The 23,376-nt window shown below is 39.0% G+C and overlaps 1 protein-coding gene across 19 annotated transcripts in view; it reads right to left on the bottom strand.

The window, feature by feature from the left end:
• Nucleotides 1-23,376, bottom strand: part of Map2 (microtubule associated protein 2) — a 278,479-nt gene that overhangs the window by 193,841 nt on the left and 61,262 nt on the right. The window contains exon 1 of one of the 19 annotated variants that reach the window (XM_029476936.2): nucleotides 17,040-17,060. The exons of the other annotated variants lie outside the window; for them this stretch is intronic. The gene's annotated coding sequence lies outside the window, so the exon portion shown is untranslated. Of the gene's footprint in view, nucleotides 1-17,039; nucleotides 17,061-23,376 lie in introns of those variants that run through there. 19 annotated transcript variants of the gene reach the window in all.

Below are 23,376 nucleotides of genomic sequence, written 5' to 3'. Positions count from 1 at the left end.
GTGAATTTAGCATGGTGCTCAACACAAAGAACAGATCTATTTAGTTAATAGTGAATAAGCAAACGTGCTCAGTTCAATATGTCTTTGATTCTTTGCCAAGTTTTAGAAGATAGTTGAAAACACTTTTGAGGGCTTGAGGGAATAAAAATCGTACCCTTGTTTCGTTTGACCTCCATTGAAGGGATGTTTTCCCTAAGGACTGGGTCTGGGAAAGCTGAATAGACACCTGCAAAGGGATCAAAACGAACCTTTATCTTCTACCATATGTAATAATCAAATCAAGTGGATTAAGAATTTAATTTTCAGACCTGAAATTATAAAATTTGTATAGGAGGAGATTCACAGAGAATAAACTCCGTGGCATTCACACTGACAAAGCCAGATGACTCCAAAGCCTCCAGGAACAAAACCCAAGGGCAATCAAGGTAAAAGGTGCCTGACAGCAGAACAAAAGGAGAAGACATTTCAAATCATGTGTTTGCTAAGTATCTTACAACCAAAATATATAAGAAATTCACACTGCTCAAAGCAACAAACAAAAGCAACTATATTAAAAAAGAGCAAAGAACCTTAATAGAATATTTTCTAAAGAAAGTCTAAAATGACCAGTCAGTACAGAACAGCGTTCAGCAGAGCTAATCATGAGCATGTAAATCAAAATCAAAGCGTGGTGTCATCTCATACCTGTTATTATGGCTTTGATTAAGATGATTAAGGATAACAAGGACTGACAAGCCTGTGGGCAGAAGAGAACATGCTCCAGCATGGTCTGTAATCTCCCCGCCCAACCCCCCCATGGGTTCCCATGTTTGACAATTGTCCCAGTTGGTGGTGCTGATTTGGGAAATGGCAGAACCTTCGTGACTGTGAACTAGCCAGTCGCTAGAGTGGGACTCAAAGAAGACTGCTTGGTTTGGGGCCTAGCTTTCTGCTTCCTTGAGCAAGCAGTGGGATACACTGCGGTCAACACAGAACTATCACAGACAACACGCTTTGCCTCAGACATGAGCCCAAATATATCCTTCCTCCTTTGAGTTGCTTTAGTCAGACATACTATTATAGAGATAAAAAAGGCAATTAACATGATGCATTTATACACCATTTGTGGAAATGTAAATTAGTATAGGCACTCTGGCAAATGTTACATGGTAACCCAAAATTTAAATCAAAGTATTATATGACCCATAAGTCCCAAAGAAAATAAAATCATTACCTTCAATAGATATCTGTGCTTGTATCTTCAGACTATGTATGTACATATTAATATGCATGTTCATATTATTCATATACTGCAGCATTATTTATAATACAATATATATATAGATAGATAGATAGATATAAGGGAACAACTGAAATATTCACCAAAATAGTCCTAGAAACACAACTCCCATGCACAGATACACACACACACACACACACACACACACACAGATACTGCAATATGAGCCTGCCCTAAAGAAGAAATCTGACTCGTTACAGGAATATGATAAACCTGCAAGATATTATACACATATACATACACACATATGTACACAAAATACAAAATGCTACATAATTGCATACATGAAATTAATATGAAAAAAGAAAGACAAGAAAAAAAAGCTAAACTTACAAAATCAAAGGGTAGGTAGTTCAGAGAAAGAGGAGGGTTAGGGCAATGGAGAGATATAAGGAAAAAGAATAAAACGATCACAGGTGTATAGGACAAAAGTAATGGAGGCCCAGTGGACAGCAAAGGCCACTCCCTTTGAAGAACACAGAGGCTTGATGAACTGTACGGTGACTAAAGCTGAAGAACCTCAGAGGCCTAATGTAGAAGATGGTTAATGTATGGGATGGTGGTTAAAAGTTAGTAACTCCTAAGACAAGGAATACAGGTAAAAAGATAAAAAAAATAAAAAGTAAGCGAGAATATAAAAATAACAAGGTAACAGTGAGAAGGTAGGCATGCTAATTTGTCTCAATGTGCTCATTTTCTTGTGTATGCAGTATTCTAAACTAACATGCATAGCCCAAGGTATTACTTTATGCACCTTAATATAAACATGTTTTATTTAAAAGTATTGGATGAATACATCCTCACAAGGAGGCAGAATTGTGGGCCTCTGCACTAGTGAACCCCACCTGTCCTGTGGTCTTTTTCAGTTCATTTGTGCTTAAGGGTAACACTCACACTTGCAGCTGCTTCTTCAGCAGCAATCTGAAGTTTGGAAAAAAAATGCAGCCCAGCTATTGAGGAAATAGGCACAAAATAGTGAAGATTTATGCTGCCCCAAGGCTCGGTCTCCACAGGGACCATCTGCCACTTCAAACACACAGGTCAAGACATTTGTGTAGTATTTTGCTAAACAAAGCCCTGAGCATAATTCAAAGAGAATTCTTTTCAATGGGATCTGGCATCTGCCTTCAGGCAACATAATGTATCAGCATATTAAAATCACCATTTTTCTGTCCTGTCTCTCCTCTCCCAAAAGGTAAAAGAAATGTCAGAAATTAATCTTAAAGTTAGTTTATAGAGCGTATTCCCCTTTTAACAATGAGAAAGACTTTCTTGCCCACATTAAATCATATGGGGATAGCCAGTTCATACATTACATATATATCAAACAGATGTGAGCCTGTTTAAACCTCATAAGGAATAAAACCTGGCAACAGCAGAGACAGTTACCAAGTAATTAGCAAAGTCAGCTGTCTGCTGAAAGTCACTTTTTCTACCTTTGCTGTTTTCCCTGTTTCCCCCTTGGAAAAATTACACTAGAAATAAAATTTGGGGTATTGAAACCACAGATCATCAAAAAAAATTTTTTTTATTTTTAAATTGGAGTGCATTTATTTATTTGTAATATATGTCTTTATTTTTATGATTTATTTTATTTTTAATTTTGTGTTTGTGGTAGGTATGTGCACATGAGTGCAGAGGCCCACAGAGGTCGGAGGTGTCTGAGTCCCCAGAACTGCTGCTACAGGCAGGTGTAAGCCACGTGGTATGGGTTCTGGGAGCTGAGTTCCTCTACAAGAATAGTACATGTTCCTAACCACTGAACAATCTCTCCAACACTTCTTGGAATGTTACAGTGTCATTTCAAAACCAAACCTTGTTCAGCATTTTGGAATCTAATATTTATTCTCATTCAAAGGTTTATTTAATCGAATCCATTGGTGTAGGAGGGCTTGTAGAAGAAAAAAAAAATCAATAACTGATGCATAGCAGAATATGCCTCTTTTTCATGAGAAAATATGAGCAAAACTATAAAGGATTAAAGTGTAGGGGTAGGATGAAATCCTGTTATGTGGATAAAGATTCAGAGGAACTACAAGCTGTGTCAGAGGATTAGCAGTGTGATGCTTGAAGATTTTAAATTAAAATATGGAATAATTATAAAATTTAATCGACAGAGACTATAGACTAGATATGAGATTGAAGGGAGAAAGAAGAACACTCCATTTAGGTGGTGGCCATGGACATCCAAGTGAACAGAGATGAAGCATCGATTTTGGCAGAGACATTGTCCCAATAAAACGTAAATTTATAAATATAAAGTAGACCAGCAGCAGGGTAGCTAGGGCGCAGGGTCTGCTGACACTCGCCAGCTACCCACAACACCCGCCACAGGATCTTGAGACTTCTGGTGAGTGGAACACAGCTTCTGCTCCAGTCCAATCGCGCGGGACCTGAGACTGCTTTGGTTGGGGAGGCAGAAATCTGGCCTGAGTAGGGCCACAAGCCTGTTCCAGTCAGACCAACACCGGGGTACCTAGAATGCAGGGTCGGCTGACACCCGCCAGCTACCCACGACACCCGCCACAGGATTTTGAGACCTCTGGTGAGTGGAACACAGAGTCTGCTCCAATCTTTAAACAGTAAAAAGGATAACAACTAACCCCAGAGATTACCAGATGGTGAAAGGTAAACATAATAATCTTACTAACAGAAACCAAGACCACACACCAACATCAGAACCCAGCACTCCCACTTCGCCCAGTCCAGGGCACCCCAACACACCGGAAAAGCAAGACACGCATCTAAAAGCATATTTCATGATGATGGTAGAGGACATCAAGAAGGACTTTAATAACTCACTTAAAGAATTACAGGAAAACATGGCTAAAGAGTTACAAGTCCTTAAAGAAAAACAGGAAAACACAACCAAACTAGTAGAAGTCCTTACAGAAAAACAGGAAAACACATCCAAACAGATGATGGAAATGAACAAAACCATACTAGACCTAAAAAGGGAAGTAGACACAATAAAGAAAACCCAAAATGAGGCAACACTGGAGATAGAAACCCTAGGAAAGAAATCTGGAACCATAGATACGAGCATCAGCAACAGAATACAAGAGATGGAAGAGAGAATCTCAGGTGCAGAAGATTCCATAGAGAACATCGGCACAACAATCAAGGAAAATGTAAAATACAAAAAGATCCTAACTCAAAACATCCAAGAAATACAGGACACAATGAGAAGACCAAACCTATGGATAATAGGAGTGGATGAGAATGAAGATTTTCAACTCAAAGGACCAGCAAACATCTTCAACAAAATTATAGAAGAAAACTTCCCAAATCTAAAGAAAGAGATGCCCATGAACATACAAGAAGCCTACAGAACTCCAAATAGACTGGACCAGAAAAGAAATACCTCCCGACACATAATAATCAGAACAACAAATGCACTAAATAAAGATAGAATACTAAAAGCAGTAAGAGAAAAAGGCCAAGTAACATATAAAGGCAAGCCTATCAGAATTACACCAGATTTTTCACCAGAGACTATGAAAGCCAGAAGATCCTGGACAGATGTTATACAGACACTAAAGGAACACAAATTCCAGCCCAGGGTACTATACCCAGCCAAACTCTCAATTAACATAGATGGAGAAACCAAAGTATTCCACAACAAAACCAAATTCACACATTATCTCTCCAGGAATCCAGCCCTTCAAAGGATAATAACAGAAAAAAACCAATACAAGGACAGGAACCACGCCCTAGAAACAACAAGAAGGTAATCCCTCAACAAACCTAAAAGAAGACAGCCACAAGAACAGAATGCCAACTTTAACAACAAAAATAACAGGAAACAACAATTACTTTTCCTTAATATCTCTTAATATCAATGGACTCAACTCCCCGATAAAAAGACATAGACTAACAAACTGGCTACACAAACAAGACCCAACATTTTGCTGCTTACAAGAAACTCATCTTAGAGAAAAAGATAGACACTACCTCAAAATGAAAGGCTGGAAAACAATTTTTCAAGCAAATGGTATGAAGAAACAAGCTGGAGTAGCCATTCTAATATCTGATAAGATTGACTTCCAACCCTAAGTCATTAAAAAAGACAGGGAGGGGCACTTCATACTCATCAAAGGTAAAATCCTCCAAGAGGAACTATCAATCCTGAATATCTATGCTCCAAATACAAAGGCAGCCTGATTCATTAAAGAAACTTTAGTAAATCTCAAAGCACACATTGCACCTCATACAATAATAGTGGGAGACTTCAACACACCACTTTCACCAATGGACAGATCATGGAAACAGAAACTAAACAGGGACACAGTGAAACTAATGGAACTAATGAATCAAATGGATCTGGCAGATATCTACAGAACATTTTACCCTAAAACAAAAGGATATACCTTCTTCTCAGCACCTCATGGTACCTTCTCCAAAATTGACCACATAATTGGTCACAAAACAGGCCTCAACAGATACAAAAATATTGAAATTGTCCCATGCATCCTATCAGACCACCATGGACTAAGGCTGATCTTCAATAACAAAATAAATAATAGAAAGCCAACCTTCACGTGGAAACTGAACAACACTTTTCTCAATGATACCTTGGTCAAGGAAGGAATAAAGAAAGAAATTAAGGACTTTTTAGAGTTCAATGAAAATGAAGCCACAACATACCCAAACTTATGGGACGCAATGAAAGCATTTCTAAGAGGAAAACTCATAGCTCTGAGTGCCTCCAAAAAAAAAAACTAGAGAGAGCACACATTAGCAGCTTGACAACACCCCTAAAAGCACTAGAACAAAAGGAAGCAAATTCACCCAAGAGGAGTAGATGGCAGGAAATAATCAAACTCAGGGGCGAAATCAATCAAGTGGAAACAAGAAGAACTATTCAAAGAATCAACCAATCAAGGAGATGGTTCTTTGAGAAAATCAACAAGATAGATAAACCCTTAGCCAGACTCACTAGAGGGCATAGGGAAAGCATTCTAATTAACAAAATCAGAAATGAAAAAGGAGACATAGCAACAGATCCTGAAGACATCCAAAACAAACTCCATCAGATCCTTCTACCAAAGGCTATACTCAAAAAAACTGGAGAACCTGGGTGAAATGGAGAAGTTCCTAGACAGATACCAGGTACCAAAGTTAAATCAAGATCAGGTTAATGATCTAAACAGCCCTATATCCCCCAAAGAAATAGAAGCAGTCATTAATAGTCTCCCAACCAAAAAAAGCCCAGGACCAGATGGGTTTAGTGCAGAGTTCTATCAGACCTTCAAAGAAGATCTAATCCCAGTTCTTCACAAACTATTCCACAAAATAGAAACAGAAGGTACTCTACCCAACTCATTCTATGAAGCCACAATTACTCTGATACCTAAACCACAAAAAGACCCAACAAAGATAGAAAACTTCAGACCAATATCCCTTATGAATATTGATGCAAAAATCCTCAATGAAGTTCTTGCTAACCGAATCCAAGAACACATCAAAACAATCATCCATCCTGACCAAGTAGGTTTCATCCCAGGGATGCAGGGATGGTTCAATATACGGAAATCCATCAACGTAATCCAGTATATAAACTAACTGAAAGACAAAAACCACATGGTCATCTCGTTAGATGCGGAAAAAGTATTTGACAAGATCCAACACCCATTCATGATAAAAGTCTTGGAAAGATCAGGAATTCAAGGCCCATACCTAAACATGATAAAAGCAATCTACAGCAAACCAGTAGCCAACATCAAAGTAAATGGTGAGAAGCTTGAAGCAATCCCTCTAAAATCAGGGACTAGACAAGGCTGTCCACTTTCTCCATACCTATTCAACATTGTACTTGAAGTCCTAGCCAGAGCAATTCGACAACAAAAGGAGATCAAAGGGATACAAATTGGAAAAGATGAAGTCAAAATATCACTTTTTGCAGATGATATGATAGTATATATAAGTGACCCTAAAAATTCCACCAGAGAACTCCTAAGCCTGATAAACAGCTTCGGTGAAGTAGCTGGATATAAAATTAACTCAAACAAATCAATGGCCTTTCTCTACACAAAGAATAAACAGGCTGAGAAAGAAATTAGGGAAACAACACCCTTCTCAATAGTCACAAATAATATTAAATATCTTGGCGTGACTCTAACTAAGGAAGTGAAAGATCTGTATAATAAAAACTTCAAGTCTCTGAAGAAAGAAATTATAGAAGATCTCAGAAGATGGAAAGATCTCCCATGCTCATGGGTTGGCAGGATCAACATTGTAAAAATGGCTATCTTGCCAAAAGCAATCTAAAGATTCAATGCAATCCCCATCAAAATTCCAACTCAATTCTTCAACGAATTAGAAAGTGCAATCTGCAAATTCATCTGGAATAACAAAAAACCTAGGATAGCAAAAACTCTTCTCAAGGATAAAAGAACCTCTGGTGGAATCACCATGCCGGACCTAAAGCTTTACTACAGAGCAATTGTGATAAAAACGGCGTGGTACTGGTATAGTGACAGACAAATAGACCAATGGAATAGAATTGAAGACCCAGATATGAACCCACACACCTACGGTCACTTGATCTTCGACAAGGGAACTAAAAACATCCAGTGGAAGAAAGACAGCATTTTCAACAAATGGTGCTGGCTCAACTGGTTGTTATCATGTAGAAGAATGGGAATCGATCGATCCATTCCTATCTCCTTATACTAAGGTCAAGTCTAAGTGGATCAAGGAACTTCACATAAAACCAGAGACACTGAAACTTATAGAGGAGAAAGTGGGGAAAAGCCTTGAAGATATGGGCACAGGGGAAAAATTCTTGAATAGAACCGCAATGGCTTGTGCTGTAAGATTGAGAATTGACAAGTGGGACCTCATGAAACTGCAAAGCTTCTGCAAGGCAAAAGACACCATCAATAAGACAAAAAAACCACCAACAGATTGGGAAAGGATCTTTACCTATCCTAAATCAGATAAGGGACTAATATCCAATATATATAAAGAACTCAAGAAGGTGGACTCGAGAAAGTCAAATAACCCCATTAAAATATTGGGGCTCAGAACTGAACAAAGAATTCTCACCTGAGGAATACCGAGTGGCAGAGAAGCACCTGAAAAAATGTTCAACATCCTTAATCATCAGGGAAATGCAAATCAAAACAACCCTGAGATTCCAGCTCACTCCAGTCAGAATGGCTAAGATCAAAAATTCAGGTGACAGCAGATGCTGGCGAGGATGTGGAGAAAGAGGAACACTCCTCCATTGTTGGTGGGATTGCAAGGTTGTACAACCACTCTGGAAATCAGTCTGGCGGTTCCTCAGAAAATTGGACATACTACTACCGGAGGATCCAGCAATACCTCTCCTGGGCATATATCCAGAAGATGTCCCAACCGGTAAGAAGGACACATGCTCCACTATGGTCATAGCAGCCCTATTTATAATAGCCAGAAGCTGGAAAGAGCCCAGATGTCCCTCAACAGAGGAATGGATACAGAAATTATGGTACATTTACACAATGGAGTACTTACTCAGCTATTATAAAGAATGAATTTATGAAATTCCTAGCCAAATGGATGGACCTGGAGGGCATCATCTTGAGTGAGGTAACACAATCACAAAGGAACTCACACAATATGTATTCACTGATAAGTGGATATTAGCCCAAAACTTAGGATATCCAAGATATAAGATACAATTTGCTAAACGCATGAAACTCAAGAAGAATGAAGACCAAAATGTGGACAATATGCCCCTTCTTAGAAATGGGAACAAAACACCCAGGGAAGGAGTTACAGAGACAAAGTTCGTAGCTGTGATGAAAGGATAGACCATCTAGAGACTGCTGTATCCAGGGATCCATCCCATAATCAGCTTCCAAATGCTGACACCATTGCATACACTAGCAAGATTTTGCTGAAAGGACCCAAATAGCTGTCTCTTGTGAGACTATGCCGGGGCCTAGCAAACACAGAAGTGGATGAGCACAGTCAGCTATTGGATATATCACAGGGCTCCCAATGGAGAAGCTAGAGAAAGTACCCAAGGAGTTAAAGGGATCTGCAACCCTATAGTTGGAACAACATGATGAGCTAACCAGTACCCTGGAGCTCTTGTCTCTAGCTGCATATGTATTGAAAGATGGCCTAGTCGGCCATCACTGGAAAGAGAGGCCCATTGGACTTGTAAACTTTATATACCCCAATATAGGGGAATGCCAGGGCCAAAAGAATGGAAATGGGTGGGTAGGGAAGTGGCGGGCGGTATGGGGGACTTTTGGGATAGCATTGGAAATGTAATTGAGGAAAATATGCAATAAAAAATATTAAAAATTAAAAAAATAAATAAATATAAAGTAGTATTTGTATAAGTACATCTGCAAGCATATATTCAAATATATATTCAAATTTTACACACACATATATATATGTATATACATTGACATTACATAGGAAGCTTAAAGTATAAATTTTTATTTATTGGACTCACAAGAACAGGATACCAGCATGGCTGAGGTCTGTTAATTGTTCTCTTCCTAAATGGTCAACAGTGATCTGTCTTCTTGGATTTAGAAGAAAGGCATGGAATGAGTGGGTGAGAGGGAGGATCAGATAGCTTTTTCTTTCCTTCTTTGTAAGAGACCAAGGATCTACTGAACTAGGCCATTAACTGGTGGACCACCTCCTAAGAGCTCATGTTGCAAAGCAAACTCAGTTCTCAGTCAAACCAGGGATTAGGACTTGGGTACAAATGAACTACGGAGGATCACAATCAGTCTCCAACAAAATGTAAAACCTACAGGATATAAGGGGTGGCAGGACAAATATGTGACAGGGAAAAGAGGTCCAGAAAGTTCCGAGAGGCTGAGAACAACACTCAGTGAGATGGTGGCAGATTCTGAATGGGAGGTTGAAGTAAGACTGGGTTGTAGGCAAGTCTTTATTACACACATGAAGCTGAGTTCCTGGCAGAGCCATAAAGTAAAATATCCATCGGACAGACAACTGACTTATTCATGAAGGGTATGTATGATGTTATGCCATATGAAAGAGAGTGAAACTTTACTTCATATTGAAACAAGACACTGAGGGCTTAACATAGCCAGACTACATTAACATGGACTCAGAACTTCATGTTTATCAGGAAATCTAGCTGCCTACCTAGCCAGCCTCATAATTGCGTATTTAATCATGCTTGGCCTTGACAAGTGTGCATAACATTTACCGAGCGCTGGCTGTTTGTTAAGTCAGATAGTTGCTAATCAATGCCATACCCAGTGTTCCCAGACTCTGGGCTGCTCTGGGTTAGTGACCCAGCAAATCTATGTTTGTGTCCCAGGCACTTAGTGTGGTACTTGCCACAAAGACAGGGACCTATTAATGTGGAATGAGTCACTCCCTAGAGAAAGAGGCTGAGTCATGGCCACTCCAACAAACTTCACCTCTTGACACTATTTGTCATATAAAACAAAATCGTAGGAAGCTAGGCTCCAGGTTTTGCTCTTAATGGAATGTTCTGTACTCTGACAGGTTTGCTGAAGCTGCCACAACAAAGTCTTAATGGAAGTTAAAGTTTGAGAAGCCCCACTGCATGCTGGGAAATTGGACTCAATTCACCCATCTATTGTCAAAATGCAGAAAGAATATTAAAAAAAAACACTTTGCTTAAATCATGGTAGTTTTGAATGAGAACTTGAGTGCTATTTTAATACAACAAAAATAATAGAAAAGCAAGAAACTGTGTTTCACATAACTGGAGTATCACATAGTGCAAGTTACATACATGATTGCCTTGATGTCAAACAAGGAGATGCACCATTATCTCCGCAAGAAAACCATATAATTTAAAAATTAAATTTATGGTGTCTGCTTAAAAAGGAGATTCCCAACTATTTACAATCTCATTATTCTCTCTCTCTCTCTCTTTCCCTCCCCATCCTCCTCCCTCCTTCCCTCCATGTCTGTCTGTCTCTGTCTCTCTATGCCTCTCTATTTGCCTATCTGTGTGTCTTTCTCTGTCTCTGACTCTGTGTGTTTGTGTGTGTGTGTACACACATGCTTGTTTGGGTACATGTGTGTATGTGTACACGCATGCTTGTTTGGGTATAGGTGGATATGAGTGTATGTATGAGTGCACCTGGCTGAGGAGAGAGCAACTTCTGGTGTTCCTTTTCAGAACTCTCCCGTTGGCCTGGAGCCTATTGAAAAGCCAATGGTGGCTGGCAAGAAAACAACACTAGAGTTGTGAGCATGTTTGCCACCATGCCCAGCTTTTGTAAGTCCAGGGAGTTGAACTCAAATCCTCTTGCTTACATAGAAAATACTTGGTTGACTTTCTAGTTCCAACACATCAATGTCTTCTATATATCTTTTATATAAAAGAAATAAAAATCACAGAAAAGATTGAAATCATTCATAACTCTGAGAAACTGCTCAGTCTGTGCATATATATATATATATATATATATATATATATATATATATACATATGATGTATATATACATATACATATATGTAATAGAATATATGTATACATGTATATATGTGTGTATGTGTATTATATATTTACACATGGGTAAATTTTCCTAATTCTATGATTCCCTAAGGATTGTACCAGGTTCAAATTTTTGAAAAAGCAATAAAGGCAAACAAAGTTTGGAGAACTAACTTAAAAAAATATCTTCATTCCATTGTGTAAATGGACCACATGTTCTGTATCCATTCCTATGTTGAAGGACATCTGGGTTCTTCCCAGCTTCTGGCTATTATAAATAAGGCTGCATCATGGAGCATGTATCCTTGTTATATTTCAGAGCAACTTCTGGGTATATGCCCAGGAATGGTATAGCTGGATCTTCCAGTAGTACTATGTCCAGTTTTCTGAGTAACTGTCAGACTGATTTCCATAGTGTTTGTTACAGCTTGCAATCTCACCAACAATGGAGGTATGTTCTTCTTTCTCCATATACTCGCCAGCATCTTGTCGCCTGAGTTTTTATTTAGCCATTCTGACTGGTGTGAAATGCTCAGCTATTAAAATCAATGAAGTTTGTGAAGTTCTTAAGCAAATGGATGAAACTAGAAAGTATCATTCTGAGTGCGGTAACTCAATCACAAGAGAACACACATGGTATGCATAAGTGGATATTAACCCAAAAGCCTAGAATACCCAATATACAATTAATGGATCACATGAAGCTCAGGAAGAAGGAAGACCAAAGTGTGGATGGTTTGGTCCTTCTTAGAAGGGTGAACAAAATATTCATGGAAGCAAATACGGAAACTAAAGTGTGGAGCAGGAACTGAAGGAAAGGTTATTAAAAAACTGCCCCACCTGGGGATCCATCCCATATACAGTCACCAAACCCAGACACTATTGTAAATGCCAAGAAGTGCATGTTGAAGGAGCCTGATATAGATGTCTTCTGAGGGGCTCTACCAGAGCCTGACAAATAAAGAGGTGGATGCTCGCAGACAACCATTGGACTGGGCACTGTGTCCGTAATGGAGGCATCAGAGAAAAGACTGGAGGAGCTGAAGGGGTTTGAAACTCCATAGGAAGAACAAAAATATCAACCAACTAGATACCCTGGGGCTCACAGGGACTAAACCACCAAACAAAGAGTACACATGGAGGGACCCATGGCTCCAACTGCATATGTAGGAGAGGATGGCCTTGGTCAGGCATCAATGGAAGGAGAGGTCCTTGGTGTGTGGAGGCTTGATGCCCCAGTGTAGGTGACGGCCAGGAGGGGAGCAGGAATGGGTGGATGGGGAAACACCCTCATAGAAGCAGGTGTTGGGGGATGAAATAGGGGGCTTCTGGGGGACAGGAACTAGGAAAGGGGATAATGTTTGAAATGTAAATAAAGAAAATATCCAATAAAAGAAGAAATATCTTCACATTTTGAAATGTTATGATCCTAATCTCCCATAGCACTTGCTCTAAAGATTTTCATCTTTGTTGGGTCTTTATGTGGTTTAGGTATCAGAGTAATTGTGGCTTCGTAGAATGAATTGGGTAGAGTACCTTCTGTTTCTATTTTGTGGAACAGTTTGAGGAAAACTGGAATTAGATCTTCTTTGAAGGTCTGATAGAACTCTAGTCCCGGGCGTTTTTGGTTGGGAGACTATTAATGACTGCTTCTATTTCTTTAGGGGATATAGGACTGTTTAGGTCATTAATCTGATCTTGATTTAACTTTGGTACCTGGTATCTGTCTATAAATTTGTCCATTTCATCCAAGTTTTCCAGTTTTGTTGAGCATAGCCTTTTGCAGAAGGATCTGATGGTGTTTTGGATTTCTTCAAGATCTATTGTTATGTCTCCCTTTTCATTTCTGATTTTTTTAATTAGGATGATGTACCTGTACCCTCTAGTTTGGAGCTGAGACGAAAGGATGGACCATCAGAGACTGCTGCACCCAGGGATCCATCCCATAATCAGCCTCCAAATGCAGACATCATTGCATACGCCAGCAAGATTTTTCTGAAAGGACCCTGATATAGCTATCTCTTGTGAGGCTATGCCGGTGCCTGGCAAACACAGAAGTGGATGCTCACAGTCAGCTATTGGATGGAACACAGGGCCCCCAATGGAGGAGCTAGAGAAAGTACCCAAGGGGCTAAAGGGGTCTGCAACCCTATAGGTGGAACAACATTATGAACTAACCAGTACCCCCAGAGCTCATGTCTCTAGCTGCATATGTAGCAGAAGATGGCCTAGTCAGCAATCATTGGGAAGAGAGGCCTCTTGGTCTTGCAAACTTTATATGCCCCAGTACAGGGGAACACCAGGGCCAAGAAGTGGGAGTGGATGGGTAGGAGTGTGGGGGAGGGGGGATGGTATGGTAGACGTTTGTGATGGCATTTGAAATGTAAATGAAGAAAATGCCTAATAAAAACTGGAAGAAAAAAAAACGATTTTCATGACATGAAATTATAGGAGACAGCAGCCTCTGTTTTTATTATATTATTCTATTTTTTTAAGGTAAGGACTTATGGAGTTTAGGCTCATCTAGACTGTACTATGTAGCTCCAGCCCTCCCTCAGAGCCCTGCCATTACAAATACCATGACATCTAGCTTGTATGATGCTGAGGACTGAACACAGGTTTTCTTATGTATACTAGGAAAGTGCTTACTCAGCTTCTCTTCTTTTCCAGCTGACTGTTATTTACTGAAAAAAAAAATCTTATCTACATTGAAGAATCCATGTAAAGATGTCCCAGATAGTCTCAAGATACTTTGGGTTTTCTTCACTCTTAATTTTAACAATGTTAAATGTTATATGTGTGTGTATATATATATATATATATATATATACACATATATATGTTAAATAATATATATTTTATATGAAAACACATATATAACACATATATAAACATATAATTATATAAAACAATCAATAAAAAATGAGGCCACAGGAAATTGAACAAGAAAAAGGAGTGATATACTGGATATTTTGGAGGGAGAAAAGGGAAGGGGAAAGTGATATAATTATACTATAACTTAAAAACCTAATAATAATTTTTAAAACAAAATATGTAATACAACAAGGTAAGTTGAGAGGTTTGGGAGATATTGGAGGAGGAATTGGTGGGTAAGTATAGTGAAAATACGTTGTAGGGATGCATGTATGGAACATCAAAAAGAATTACTAAAAAGATTATTTATAAAAAAAAACACAGAACTGTGGAAGTCTGCAGAACATACATCTGAGTGATCCTGTAAGTAGGAATCATAGTTGAGTAATGAATCCATAAAAGCCAACAACCTGACTTTTAATAAAATGGAAACCTCCTCATTTATTCAAAGAATTAGTCTTGAAGGATGGAAGTAGTTTGAAATAGCTTTATAGGTTTGTGAACAAAATAAATGGGTAACTATTTGCAGAAAATGTTTACTGGAACGTGTTCCATCATCTCCTGAGTTTACAACTACTCTATGCAAAAATGTGGGACCCAGGGCTGGAGAGATGCCTCAGCAGTTAAGAGCACTGACTGCTCTTCTAGAGGTCATGAGTTCAAATCCCAGCAACCACATAGTGGCTCACAACCATCTGTAATGAGATCTGATGCCCCCTTCTGGGGTATCTGAAGATAGCTACAGTGTACTCATATATAATAAATAAATAGGCCAGAGTGAGTGGGGCAGGTGTGGGCTGGTGGGGGTGGGAAGAAATGTGGGAACTACATGACACATACAACAGGAGTCTGTGTGTCTCTATATTAGACATCAGGATGCTTTTTAAGGTTAAAGCTACTACCTAGATTTCCTCCAGTTCTCCTTGGCCTGAAAAAAAAACCTCACCCCATCATGTGACTAAAGCTTCAATTTCAAAAGAATAGACAGTTATATTTGATCTTAATAATGAAGCAAATCTTTCCCCCAAATCTCTAATTTCCTGAAAACCCTGGTAAGGTTCTAGCAAGACAAACTCAAGCATTCCGAACATTGCCAGACTCAGGTGTCCTTATCAGAAGCATTCATTTGGGTTAGTCTAGGCATATTTGAGTCCTACCAATCTTTCTGTTAAAATTCAATTCCCCAAATAGTTAAAATTAAAAATCACCAATTCTTCTAAAGGGCAGGAAAATATTGTTTTCTGGACTACTATGTAAAGAATATTTTCATCCACTTTAGTATTCTCATCACTTCTTGTTACATGTATAAGGTTCCAGAAATGAGGTAGGAATTTCAACCCCCACAAAATGTATACATTCCCAGGGGAAATTCTATACATGGCTCAAACATAGCTGCAGCAAAAGCTAAAAGATAGATTTCCTTCAAAAAGGCTATAGAAAAAACATATTACTATATAAACTTACTTTATACTATACACAGAGAGGGAGGAAGACACACACACTTTAAATGGAGTTATTCCATACAGGGTGAGAATGCTGAACCAAAGAGCTACATACAAAGTAACAGTGCCAGGCATAGGGACTCTCCTTCTAGTTGTTGGTTAGGGGTATCTAAGTGACTCCTAAAGCAATATGGTCTATTGCCACTGCCCTTGCTTGCCTCCCAGAATTTGAAGGTAAGACCCTATTGCTGAAGACACCACACACCAGACACAGGGTGTGAGAAACTGAATTGAATCCCCTGCAAGGCTCCTCCCTCGGGGCTAGATCTCATAGTATCAAACTAGAGAACAATCAGTAGTCATATGCAGCTATACAGCCTATGAAACACAACAATGACTGGATCTGCAAGATGTCCCTAATGGTGTAATAGTGACATTTTCATCATAGAGAAACTAACAGCTGTTTAATTGGAATTAACGTCCACTCAATATGAGTAAATTCATGCCTGGTACTGTAAATCTACCCAACTGACCACAGCAGTAGAGGTAACAGACCCTAGAGAACTTACTACTGCCATTTTCCTAAACTGATATTATTTCTAAATGTATTTTTCGTTACTAATTTTTATGACCAAAGAGAAATGTGGTTCCTATCTCTCATCTAAGAAGTGTCTACTTGCAACAGATGATAAATAATACAGAAATCTACAACTGGTCAAAGTAGCTATGCAATACTTGTCTATGACTGATAAATCTTCAGTACAATCCCTACACCTAAGGCTCAAGAAAAGTTGTCAAAGAAGAAGCAGAAAGATTGTAAGAACTAGAAAATCAGTACATCCACTGTGGGTGTTTCCTAGACCTGTCATGGAATCTGCATCCACGAAATATCAAAAACTATGATTGTCTAAACAAGATCCCTATAGTTACAACATCAGTCAACGTGTAGAGGAAGATAGGGGGAATTTCACAAGGCCCTACCTCTAAATGAAGAGCTGTAGGCAATCACAGGCTACTCCGAATGGGAGATTCAGTCTTCTCGTGGTCTAAGATGCCTGATAGGTCAAGGGGCCAGCCCTAAACAGATGTATATATGAGCAACATTAAATGGACTTGGCAGGATTTGGTTTTATATAATAATCCTTTAATTATCCCCACAAAGAGTATGGAACGAAGAGGGGGATAATGGGTAATTAAAAGATATGTAGTCAGTATTATATTTACAGGTTTGAAAATCACAAATCTAATGTTACAAGTAAAATATTACTAATGATTAAATATTCAATTTATTCTCAGGTTTTACCTTACAGGGAGTAAAGTGCCATGCTAGAAAGAAATAATTCAGATATCAAAGAAAATAAATGGTCCAAAGTTTGCTATTTTATCCAGTGAAATGTTCCCAAAAATACAGGCTTCATTTCCAAACTTTTGATTACAAAAAAAAAAAAGTTACAGAAAGTGGATTTTATAATCTGTCCACAATGAATTGATTTTCTCTTCTTGTTTGGGCCAAGCACAAATATATTGACCATACACCACTGATTAAGCTCTTGCTGGTAGGTATATAAATCTTCAAGCAGTTCATAGAGAAGGAAATAAGCTTTGACAGTAGTCAGGCAATACCAAAACTCTATTCCACAGAACTCACAAAAACACAGCTCAATGAACATAGACATCAGGTCACCTTGTCACTTCTGGGAGGACACAGCAAATGATGGACCTTGTGTCACAACAGACTAACACCAGGACTCTGCAGCAGTGAGAGAAAGCAAACAAGTGTCCTCTTTCTGCAATAAGCAGCCCAGTTACCTAATTGTTTTGTGTGTTTGACACAACCACAGCTATGCTACACAACCGCCATTGCATTTCCATCTGCCGGAATCTTGTTGGCCTTTAGAATCAGGAAAAACAGATTTCACTTTCTTATTCCCTTTTAGCTGAGAAGACATGTTAAAAATCTTTGAAGACATTTACTTCTTATGCAATCCAAACCAAGGAGACCAAATCATGTAAAACAAAACAAAACAAGCAAACAAGCAGATTAGGGTCAAATAGTGAGCATTTGCTTACTTGTGGTAATTTACTTCCAAGAAAATTCTTGAGGAGAGAGGCAATAGGATACTACATCAAAGGAACAACCTTTGTGCCTTGGGAAGATAGCTCAGTCAGTAAAGTGCTTGCTTTAAAAACAAAGGAGGACTTTAGTTAAAGCCTCCAAGTCTCTCTTCTATCTTTTATAGATACACCATGACACATACTCTTATCCCAGAGCTGGGGAGTCAGTTCCCTGGGACTTGCTGGCCAGCCTGCCTATGCTTGGTGAACTCAAGCTAGTGAGAGATCATGTCTTAAAATCAAAAGGCAATGATGCTTAAGGAATGGCCTCCAGAGTTGTCCAATGGCCTCTATATGCATGTGTAAATATGTATTCATATTCATGTGTAGACATGTACATGCATATCTTCATGGATGCATGTGCATGCACACACACAGGCACACAGAGAGAGACAGAGGGAGGGAGAGGGAGAAAGAGAGCTATCTTTGCATGGCAGTGAACTACAAAACTAGTGACCACAAAACCACTGATCCAATGGAATCAAGTAAGCATTCAGTGTTTAAACAAGGAAGGCTGTGCTATTGTACTGTACTAGGGGCAAAGTGGGGAGGAGGATGTGACAGGTTTCTACAACATCCAACATAAATGGTAACCCAAAATTCATTTTATCTTATGTGTTTCTCCATTCTATTTTTCCATCTTTAGGAAATTTAAAGGAAGTAACAACTGTTACTCTTATTATATAAAAATGTGAACTCAAGTTTCAGGAGACCCTTGGAAGGCTGCACAGTGGTGTTAACTTGATGGGAAGACAATGCAGCCCGACTCCTGTTCACTCAAGGGATTCCGACTTGAGTAAAACAATCTGAATGAGCAGAAACTGGAGCATGATCAATCTCCTGGAACAATCAATCTTCTGGGACCTCTAAGACAATCTCTGCAAGCTGCCTCCACCTTCCTGACTCCATTTTCCATTTCATCTTCCCTACCATGAAAGGATGGATACATGCAACAGTGTTTTCTTCTGACAAAGCATGCTCCCACCATTGAGAACATTTTGAAAAATTGCCATCACTCCAGCATTGCTTTTTTTTTTTTTTTTTTTTTTTTGGATGGACGAGTCTTTAATGATTTTTCTAAAGTTTATTTTTTTTGTTTTTTTAATTTTTAATATTTTTATTACATATTTTCCTCAGTTACATTTCCAATGCTATCCCAAAATTCCCCCATAGCGCCCCCCACTTCCCTACCCACCCATTCCCATTCTTTTGGCCCTGGCATTCCCCTATATTGGGGCATATAAAGTTTGCAAGTCCAATGGGCCTCTCTTTCCAGTGATGGCCGACTAGGCCATCTTTCGATACATATGCAGCTAGAGACAAGAGCTCCGGGGTTCTGGTTAGTACATCATGTTATTCCAACAATAGGGTTGCAGATCCCTTTAGCTCCTTGGGTACTTTCTCTAGCTTCTCCATTGGGAGCCCTGTGATACATCCAATAGCTGACTGTGAACATCCACTCCTGTGTTTGCTAGGCCCCGGCATCGTCTCACAAGAGACAGCTATATTTGGGTCCTTTCAGCAAAATCTTGCTAGTGTATGCAATGGTGTCAGCGTTTAGAAGCTGTTTATGGGAAGGATCCCTGGATACTGCAGTCTCTAAATGGTCCATCCTTTCATCACAGCTACGAATTTTGTCTCTGTAACTCATTCCCTGGGTGTTTTGTTCCCAATTCTAAGAAGGGGCACAGTGTCCACACTTTGGTCTTCATTCTTCTTGAGTTTCATGCGTTTAGTAAATTGTATCTTATATCTTGGGTATCCTAAGTTTTGGGCTAATATCCACTTATCAGTGAATACATATTGTGTGAGTTCTTTTGTGATTGTGTTACTTCACTCAAGATGATGCCCTCCAGGTCCATCCATTTGGCTAGGAATTTCATGAATTCATTCTTTTTAATAGCTGACTAGTACTCCATTGTGTAAATGTACCATAATTTCTGTATCCATTCCTCTGTTGAGGGACATCTGGGTTCTTTCCAGCTTCTGGCTATTATAAATAGGGCTGCTATGAACATAGTGGAGCATGTGTCCTTTTTACCGGTTGGGACATCTTCTGGATATATGTCCAGGAGAGGTATTGCTGGATCCTCCGGTAGTACTATGTCCAATTTTCTGAGGAACCGCCAGACTGATTTCCAGAGTGGTTGTACAAGCTTGCAATCCCACCAACAATGGAGGAGTGTTCCTCTTTCTCCACATCCTCGCCAGCATCTGCTGTCACCTGAATTTTTGATCTTAGCCATTCTGACTGGTGTGAGGTGGAATCTCAGGGTTGTTTTGATTTGCATTTCCCTGATGATTAAGGATGTTGAACATTTTTTCAGGTGCTTCTCTGCCATTCGGTATTCCTCAGGTGAGAATTCTTTGTTCAGTTCTGAGCCCCATTTTTTAATGGGGTTATTTGACTTTCTGGATTCTACCTTCTTGAGTTCTTTATATATATTGGATATTAGACCCTTATCTGATTTAGGATAGGTGAAGATCCTTTCCCAATCTGTTGGTGGTATTTTTGTCTTATTGATGGTGTCTTTAGCCTTGCAGAAGCTTTGCAGTTTCATGAGGTCCCACCTGTCAATTCTCGATCTTACAGCACAAGCCATTACTGTTCTATTCAAGAATTTTTCCCCTGTGCCCATATCTTCAAGGCTTTTCCCCACTTTCTCCTCTATAAATTTCAGTGTCTCTGGTTTTATGTGGAGTTCCTTGATCCACTTAGACTTGACCTTAGTACAAAGAGATAGGAATGGATCGATTCGCATTCTTCTACATGTTAACAACCAGTTGTGCCAGCACCATTTGTTGAAAATGCTGTCTTTCTTCCACTGGATGTTTTTAGCTCCCTTGTCGAAGATCAAGTGACCGTAGGTGTGTGGGTTCATTTCTGGGTCTTCAATTCTATTCCATTGGTCTATTTGTCTGTCACAATACCAGTACCATGCAGTTTTTATCACAATTGCTCTGTAGTAAAGCTTTAGGTCCGGCATGGTGATTCCACCAGAGGTTCTTTTATCCTTGAGAACAGTTTTTGCTATCCTAGGTTTTTTGTTGTTCCAGATGAATTTGCAGATTGCACTTTCTAATTCGTTGAAGTATTGATTTGGAATTGTGATGGGGATTGCATTGAATCTGTAGATTGCTTTTGGCAAGATAGCCATTTTTACAATGTTGATCCTGCCAACCCATGAGCATGGGAGATCTTTCCATCTTCTGAGATCTTCTATAATTTCTTTCTTCAGAGACTTGAAGTTTTTATTATACAGATCTTTCACTTCCTTAGTTAGAGTCATGCCAAGATATTTTATATTATTTGTGACTATTGAGAAGGGTGTTGTTTCCCTAATTTCTTGCTCAGCCTGTTTATTCTTTGTGTAGAGAAAGGCCATTGATTTGTTTGAGTTAATTTTATATCCAGCTACTTCACCGAAGCTGTTTATCAGGCTTAGGAGTTCTCTGGTGGAATTTTTAGGGTCACTTATATATACTATCATATCATCTGCAAAAAGTGATATTTTGACTTCATCTTTTCCAATTTGTATCCCTTTGATCTCCTTTTGTTGTCAAATTGCTCTGGCTAGGACTTCAAGTACAATGTTGAATAGGTATGGAGAAAGTGGACAGCCTTGTCTAGTCCCTGATTGTAGAGGGATTGCTTCAAGCTTCTCACCATTTACTTTGATGTTGGCTACTGGTTTGCTGTAGATTGCTTTTATCATGTTTAGGTATGGGCCTTGAATTCCTGATCTTTCCAAGACTTTTATCATGAATGGGTGTTGGATCTTGTCAAATGCTTTTTCCGCATCTAACGAGATGACGATGTGGTTTTTGTCTTTGAGTTTGTTTATATACTGAATTACGTTGATGGATTTCCGTATATTGAACCATCCCTGCATCCCTGGGATGAAACCTACTTGGTCAGGATGGATGATTGTTTTGATGTGTTCTTGGATTCGGTTAGCAAGAACTTTATTGAGGATTTTTGCATCAATATTCATAAGGGATATTGGTCTGAAGTTTTCTATCTTTGTTGGGTCTTTTTGTGGTTTAGGTATCAGAGTAATTGTGGCTTCATAGAATGAGTTGGGTAGAATACCTTCTGTTTCTATTTTGTGGAATAGTTTGTGAAGAACTGGGATTAGATCTTCTTTGAAGGTCTGATAGAACTCTGCACTAAACCCATCTGGTCCTGGGCTTTTTTTAGTTGGGAGACTATTAATGACTGCTTCTATTTCTTTGGGGGATATAGGGCTGTTTAGATCATTAACCTGATCTTGATTCAACTTTGGTACCTGGTATCTGTCTAGGAACTTCTCCATTTCACCCAGGTTCTCCAGTTTTGTTGAGTATAGCCTTTGGTAGAAGGATCTGATGGTGTTTTGGATGTCTTCAGGATCTGTTGTTATGTCTCCTTTTTCATTTCTGATTTTGTTTTTTTTTTTTTTTAAAGATTTATTTATTTATTATATGTAAGTACACTGTAGCTGTCTTCAGACACTCCAGAAGAGGGCACCAGATCTCGTTACAGATGGTTGTGAGCCACCATGTGGTTGCTGGGATTTGAACTCCTGACCTTCGGAAGAGCAGTCGGGTGCTCTTACCCACTGAGCCATCTCACCAGCCCACTGATTTTGTTAATTAGGATGCTTTCCCTGTGCCCTCTAGTGAGTCTGGCTAAGGGTTTATCTATCTTGTTGATTTTCTCAAAGAACCAGCTCCTTGATTGGTTGATTCTTTGAATAGTTCTTCTTGTTTTCACTTGGTTGATTTCGCCCCTGAGTTTGATTATTTCCTGCTGTCTACTCCTCTTGGGTAAATTTGCTTCCTTTTGTTCTAGTGCTTTTAGGTGTGTTGTCAAGCTGCTAATGTGTGCTCTCTCTAGTTTCCTTTTGGAGGCACTCAGAGCTATGAGTTTTCCTCTTAGAAATGCTTTCATTGCGTCCCATAAGTTTGGGTATGTTGTGGCTTCATTTTCATTGAACTCTAAAAAGTCCTTAATTTCTTTCTTTATTCCTTCCTAGACCAAGGTATCATTGAGAAGAGTGTTGTTCAGTTTCCACGTGAAGGTTGGCTTTCTATTATTTATTTTGTTATTGAAGATCAGCCTTAGTCCATGGTGATCTGATAGGATGCATGGGACACTTTCAATATTTTTGTATCTGTTGAGGCCTGTTTTGTGACCAATTATGTGGTCAATTTTGGAGAA

The sequence above is a fragment of the Mus caroli genome, unplaced genomic scaffold, assembly GCF_978045245.1.
Source record: "Mus caroli unplaced genomic scaffold, Mus_caroli_1 scaffold_1, whole genome shotgun sequence".
Lineage (NCBI taxonomy): Eukaryota > Metazoa > Chordata > Mammalia > Rodentia > Muridae > Mus > Mus caroli.
Note: the sequence above shows the minus strand (reverse complement) of the source record. Positions and strands in the feature narration are given on the sequence as shown.